Genomic DNA, 7563 nt, shown 5'->3' on the forward strand with positions numbered 1-7563 from the left:
ATAAGATTTGACAAGTACTTTAATTCATCAAAATCATAGCGAAGTAACTCAGCTAAAAGTGATTTAGAATAACATACAAAAGATGGATCAATATTGCCAAGCATTCTGCTGCTGGAGATAAAAGATATAATGGTAGACAGTTTAGGCAATAGGAAACAGAGTAAAGAGAAAAAATTCTGATACCTTTTTAGAGACTATCATTGTAAAAAAGTCAAGAGAAGGATCAGGTTTTAGAAAATTCTTCTTTAGTGGCAAATAAGTCTGTATTTAAAAGAGAAAGAAAAGGGGAAGCTCTTTAGACAATGGTAAGTCCAAGTAAATGAATTAGCAGTCAATAATGGAATCATGCCCTCTTCAGGACATGCATGGCAGATACCAAATGGTTTTCTTTCTGTGATTTCTATTGTCTTATGATGTTGTTAATAAGGATGACTGAAAGTACAAAAGAGCTTTTCACATAATTAAAATACTTCAGGAGGTTGTTGGGAGTTAGGCTGTTAGTCTTACATCTCTTGGTCATTATGAAACATACGTTTCAGACGACTTGTTGAGTGTGAGAAGACAGAGCCGACCTTGCTGAGGGTTGCTGAAGCCTTCTACGTTCAAGATCCTGCTTTTCACTTGGTTTTCCTGCAATGTGGAGTGACAGACATTATTATGAGGTAGACCAGATGTGGAGGCAAGGGCATGCACTTTGTGACACTCAGCTTTCACCCATCCGTAGCTTTATTCTCATGATTTATGTGGGTGAAGTACATTTCACCTTTATTCAGTAAAATTTGGATTCCACCTGAATGAAACCACCTGCCCAAATTTGCACACATCTGGCTTACCATGGAAAGCATCCATCAAAGTTTGGTGCCTTCCACTTGCAGCTGAGGAGCCCTCCTGCCCAATGAGTGATCTCTGAATACACTGAATTGTTATCTAAAAGACAGACCATTAAAAGCCATGGTTCCTTACAAAAACTCTTGTCAGTGGCTTTAGCATACTAGGAAGTTTAAAAACATCAGCTGGATCATCCTCTGAAAAATCTCAGTTATAGAAAAGTCTAGTTAAGGAAGGCTAATATTATTTATGCTTTGAAAATTTTTGAATATAGGAGTTGATAATGGAGATAGCATGATGGAAAATGAAGATGAAAAGGTATTTCTCCAATAGTTGAAATATCAATGCCTCTGTGAGCACACCTAATATAATTTCACGAGAGCTAAAAAGCTTAATTCAAACAAATCTTATCTAGAACTTCTGCTATTACAAGATAGTTAGCTTCAACAAAGTTAGATAATTCAGAGTGTATGAAGTAGCAGAACTTTACATACCTAACTGTGTAGGAGGAAATGGATTTGCATTTTAAGCATTCGATTATTTTGGATTGGTGGGGTTTTTCTCCATCAGGCTACAACAGCTGTGTCTATCTTAATTTTCTATCTGAAATTGCTATTTGAGCCTTTGCTGATTTCATGGTTTTCTTCTCTTTCAGTTTACTATTTACTCAGTGAAGTATCATAAAATACTAGTTTTCAACCTAGCTCTCCTCTCATTGCTTTTTCTCTCTTAATTTTATTTCTACAGAACAAATTTGGACTTACAACCTTCCTACTGTTATTTGAAAGATGATATGAGAGTGATTAACTCCTACTTTAGGAGTATTAAGAACCATGATATCATCTAATTTCCACCTGAGACCAACCATCATGTCATCTCATTTCCACCTGTCACAGTCTTTTTCCTCTTTTTCAGAGAGAAAATATACAGAGAGAGAAATGAAATTATTAAAGAAATAGATAATTAAAGTGGCATTTGCTGTTATGGCAATTGGCATTTTAGGGCTTTGTAAAAAATAAATAAAAAACAGGAAACAAAGTACAGTTATTACATGAATCAAATACTTTGGGAAATATATAGATATTGTATTTTCTCTACCCAATCACATTAATATGTTAAATGAGAAAGTGTGAGAATCAAGAAAAAGGTACTAGAATGCCTACTACAACATTACTTGTGACATGGACTTCCACAAAGGTCATATTGTATCTTCTGGGAAAAAAGGGTGAATAAATATCAGAAAGAATTATTTTCTTGTTTTCCCTAGTTAAAAAGCAATACAGACCTTTAAACCTTAGTGAAAACAGTGTTTTGACTTTTAAGATGCAATTTCTTTGGTCTTATGTTAGACAAAATGTATATTATGTAGTCTCAGCCTGAATCCAGTGTTAGCTGAGTACATTATTCTGAGGGAATTTCATCTGAGACGTAGGCATCTTCACACATCTAAAACTGAATTAAGTTATTCCTGTTAGTTAAAGAAAATTTCTTTTATCGAGAAAGCTTGCTGAGAGACATGTCCCTTGATATATATTAGTGTCACTCAAATACAGACACAAAAACATCAACAGGCTTCTCACTTTCACCAGTTTTCTATCAGTTTTCTTATTTGGACTAACTGCTACTAATTCAATAAACTGGAGATAAGAACAAAAGAAAGCATAATAGGATTAAAAATTCCTAATTTGTGATTAGGTCCAGTTTGATTCCCTGAGTGCTACATATAACTGAGCACAAATTTGGAGAGGTGTGCTCTGTAACTAAAGGCATTTCAGTGGAATAAATCTGCTGTGAGTAAACAGGATGATGGTCTGACACTCTTTCTGCACCATTCAGCACAGCTACAGACTGGCAAAGGAACCAGAATTACAAGAACTAGAGCAAAGCCAGAAGGGAACATTTCTGACAGGTCAAAACCTAAATGTGCCATTGTAGATTTTATCTGAAAAATCATTTCATCTTTCCTTTTTCATAGGTATAGAAAATAAATCATCACCAATTATTCTAATTAGGGCAATGTTGGTGCATCATCATTTTCAAATAGCATTTGCCATCACAAATGGCTAAATGATGAGTGTGGGAAGACCTCATTCTTTCTAAATAGGATTGGCCAAAGTCAGAGCAGAAAAACCAGCACCACACTCATGCCAAAACTTTAATCTTAAAAGCATCTGCATGTTTTACCACCATGGAAATCAGGCTCCTTGCTGTGCCATTCAATGATTTAAAAGTCCTTCAACCAGACAAAACCTGCCAAAAATATATGTTCATAGCTAGAAAACCCATGTCACATTTCCTGAATGCCAGGCAGAACAAGAAAACCTGTTTACCATCTTTGCTATAAGCACAACATTTCATTTATGTCCCAAAGGTTTCTATCTCCAATGTCAGCAATAATTAGGTTATGTGTGGGAATGAAATACAGAGCCTGTGTTGCTCGAGAGATCCCAATGGTGAATTATCAGCCCTTACAACCTCTCCTGCGGGCCCAGTCTCCCATTCTCAGGTCCATGGCTCTAATTTCCCAACAGGACAGGGCTGACAGACATGGCTTCACCAGTCAGAGCAAGAAACAGCCTGAGCAATTTCTTACCTTGCAAGGTGGGGAGGAGACAGAAAAAGCAGCTAGAAACACAATTGCCACAGGCAGTATGGAGGCACAAGATGAAGATAGAAAAATTAAGTCTCATCTTGTTGAGACACATGAGGTGGATTGTTGAGATGAATGTTTCTTCTCCCTCCTCACATCCTGTAAGGCTCTTCTTCTGCTTGCACTGGGAAAAAAAAAATAGCCAACACAAATCACTTTAGGTTAAAGATACAGACAAAAACCATAAATCAAAAATTTTATATGTATTTCCAGCTTTTCCCTTGACACAGTTTAAAAAACTTTATTCGTGGTCTTGTTTACCTATCCACAAATATAAGCATATAAAATGAATAATTACTATGAAGTCAGCAGACAGCCCTCTGAAGAGCAGAGCTTTAGCTGGAATTCTCTGTTTTAAATTTTAGTATTTTTTATCAAAACAAAACAGTCTTCATTTTCATTCCATTTGTTTCTCTGATATTGGAAAGATTTACATTTACCTTTCCCATGCTGAAGGTCACAAAATGATGGATTAAGCATTAAAATAACCAGAAAGCATAGCTGAATAACAGAAAACATATTGAAATAATGGATCTTTCTTTGTGTTGATTTTGAAGATGAACATTTTATATTCATGATGAGTATTTCTTAAAAAGTAAATTCAAAGTCACATCATTACACACAAAGGGGAACATTTAAATGAAATTTGTGGTAACTTGGCTGATGTACTAGATACTTATAATTCCAGGAAAAATCAATTCTTAAATGTAAATTTAATGTGATTACTAATCTTATTCTCATCACTGCAGTGGTTTTAATCCAGAACACATACAGACTGTGAACAAAGGGGGTGGGAGGAAATGCAGTGGATACAAGGGTATCAGCCAGAGCACGACCCCTGATTCCAGCCACACGGGGATGTCACCTGAGGCTGCGTGTCATGTGTGGCTCCAACTCCACACTCAAAGTCAAGCAGAGGAGCAGAGGTATATATTTGGCCTTACCCACCTACAGGAGAAACTACTGATCTGCCAAATTGCCCAATTCCATTTTGTAATTTCACGTTCTGTCCAGTGTTGGAACTGCTTCCAGAGGCAGAGCCCTCTGCAGGATCTTTGCTTTCTGTATGTCTCTTCAAATTTTTAGATTGCTCACTCTGAATGTAATAAAAAAAAAATCTAAAAAAAAGAAAAAAAAAGAAATATCATCAAACATACATATTTCATGTGTATTTCCAAGTCAAGTTGTAAACAAGCCTTGTTCTCTTGGTCAAATTCAGTTTGAGCAAGATCAATCAGTAAGGTAGAAGAAATGAATCATGTTTAGAGCGAAGGCAATAGGAAATTGCCCAATTTAATTTTGGGTCATTATCAAAAAGGCTCTGATTTTTTCAGAAGATTGGCAATCAGTAAACCATCAGATTTTCAGTATGTGAAGTTAGGCACATCTCTCTGTAACATGAATTTAAAGTTTTACTTGCCCTTTCCTATGCACACTATTTTAACTGCACCTTTCCTGCTCTGCTGGGTCAAACCAACTTACCCTTGTGGTGCTTGTAAGAATGAGGACACAAGTGTGATGCAAAGAGGGACTTGAGCATGACAGATACATCTGAATCTCACAAATACCTCATCCATGGCACATGTCATCATCAGACAGCAGCCCCTCAGCAAGAAATCTGTGCCCAGCGAGTCATGGTGACCACCTGCTGCTTTTGGTACATTCACCTCAACCATCTGCCTCACCAAAACACTGTTGGAGAATGGGAGACGAGGGAAGGGAGCAGGAAAGGGGGACATAGTGACAACAGTTAGCAAAGCATTCTTCACTGTTCCTAAAATATCTCAGAGATGGAGGGATAGGACAGCACAGGAAGCCACCTAAGGTGGGATTTGACCCTCAGGGTAGCCAGCAGTGCTGATGCAGCACAGCAGCTGATGCAGCTCTGTGCATACAGAGAAGCAAATAAGATGCAGTTGTGGCAGCAAAGGTGGAAGAGGAAAATTCTTGAAGCTCCACGAATAGGGGCTGAAGGCTTTGTGTTTGAGAAATATCTTATAAACAAGTTTTCTAATGCATAGAAAAACATGATTCTGAATTCCTTTACAGAGTAAGTGTGTGTGAGAAGACATTCAGGCTTGAGCAGTCCCTCCACCACAGATTTTTAATTGTGTCACTCTGGTGTCTCAGGTTACCAAAATTATACTGCATGCCTATGCAACTCAGTATGCCTTCAGTGCTGTTTAAAAATCCCCACACATACCTATCCATGATACATCCTCCCAATAAGCAAATAACCCTTAAAAAGCACCGTGTTTTCCTGGCTTTTCCCTCTAGTGATTTTTTCTTTTCTTAGTGATAATGCCATTGCACAGCTGGAGCCCATTAAATTTAACAGCAACACAGCCACTTGCAGACACCTTAGAAGTCCTCCTGCAATAAACAAACAACAAACAAAAAAAATTTAAAAGACATAAAAGCACTTCCACATAATGAGATTATAATGGGAAAAGATGAATAAACTCACTTATTTTTGTTCTTCTGGAATTAGCCAAGCATTGTTCATTCACAAATATTTGAATGTGATGTGATCCATCCACTCCCTTGTGCAGAAAATCTGTTTAAATTCCCTCTAACATCTAATTTTTGAGAGATACAAGGCGTCCTATGAGTGCTTTGTTCCAATCATTTGAATTAAAACAGTGTGGGCAACTTTTAAGCACCTAGCCATCCTAATTAAATATTGGAACTATTGGGCTATCATATATCCAAATTCATCATTTGCTCTTTAGGACTGAATGACAAGTCCCAAGAGAAGAGACCTTTTTCTTATTTAATGTTCACAAATCGATAAGTTAATTCACATGAGTATTTAAAAAAATCTGCTAATGGTAGTATTGTAGGCAAAATATCACTTTTATAATTTCTTTTAATAAGAAAGATTTCAGTAAAGGAAAGTTTTATAAATAATTGATCCTTTGTAGCATTACTACAAATGTAGTTTGTAAATTCTTCAAAGTTTACTCCAGTAGAATCCTGATCTAGAAGAAGTTTGGAGGTAGAACATCTTTTGGAAAGAGACATGTCAAAAAGTTCCAAAATTCTATAAATTGTTGTTTTTCCAAATCACAGAAAGAAATAAGAAAATTGTTTGATGCAGGCTTTTTAAACACAGACTATTCAAAAGCAGATAGACAGGAGACAACTAAAGGAAACAAATCTCTCTCAATCATTTCTTTTAAAAGTAGGATTGTTTTCTGCTTTAGCAACTTTTCAGAGGCATGTTGAAAGACGAAATCTCTACATAACTTTCCATAAGTCTCTTTGAATTTCACCCCTTCTACCCATCTTCTGTCTGGTTTGGCTGGAGACAGCTCAATTCAACAGCATGTAATTATGATACAATTATTTGCCATTCTCCCTTCCCGTTTTTCTCACTGTCTCTAGTGAAATCTGCAATGTGTTCCTGCAAGAACACCTTCATCTGCTTTCAGGAAAGCATTGGCCTGAGACTCTTGCTGTCAGCCCTTGTATACCCCAAAACAGAAACACAAAACATCTGCAAAGTTGTGAAGGCAAATCCAACATCTCTGCTGTTCATCCCACACAGTTCCTTCTCTCTTTCACTCTCTGCTGGTCGTAGGTTATCTAGCAACCGCTCAAAATTAGGGAGTTTCAAATCTGAAAATTGTTGAAAGAGTTGATCTGGCTCTATGAACACCACTTATTATGATAAATGCTTAACAGAGGATGGTCACAATTTTGAAAATGCAACTGAGTCATAATACACAATAATTCTGTAAAAAAACCCTTTACATTGCAAAGATAGAGCTGATTCTGACCAGGCATACAGAGAAATAGTGGATAAACAGTTTATTTAATTTTCCACTGTTTTCTCCCTGTTGGAGTCAACAGGTTTATAGCATTTCTGGTGTTATTTGCCAAAGACACAAAAGATCCATCAGAATGCCCTCAACACAGACTCCCCTAAACAGCCTCGATTCTCAGAGTCAGCTTAGGTCAAGAGGAGAAAAGGCCAAAGATCAGGAGACAGATAGAGCTGAACGAGGAATTCTCTTCAGTGTCACTGTGGCTGGGCTTAAATTCTTCTGCTTCTAGCATTGTTCTTCTAATAAAGACACACA

The 7563-nt window shown here is 36.9% G+C and overlaps 1 long non-coding RNA gene across 1 annotated transcript; it reads right to left on the reverse strand.

Moving 5' to 3' along the window:
* Positions 1-452: 452 nt before the first annotated feature.
* Positions 453-4579, reverse strand: LOC118686681 (uncharacterized). The gene is made up of 3 exons (XR_004980201.1): positions 4427-4579; positions 3422-3602; positions 453-630 (listed from the first exon to the last, which is right to left on the reverse strand). It is a non-coding gene; the product is annotated as an uncharacterized LOC118686681 (long non-coding RNA).
* Between the last annotated feature and the right edge of the window lie 2984 nt (positions 4580-7563).

The sequence above is a fragment of the Molothrus ater genome, chromosome 4 (assembly GCF_012460135.2).
Source record: "Molothrus ater isolate BHLD 08-10-18 breed brown headed cowbird chromosome 4, BPBGC_Mater_1.1, whole genome shotgun sequence".
Classification (NCBI taxonomy): Eukaryota; Metazoa; Chordata; class Aves; order Passeriformes; family Icteridae; genus Molothrus; species Molothrus ater.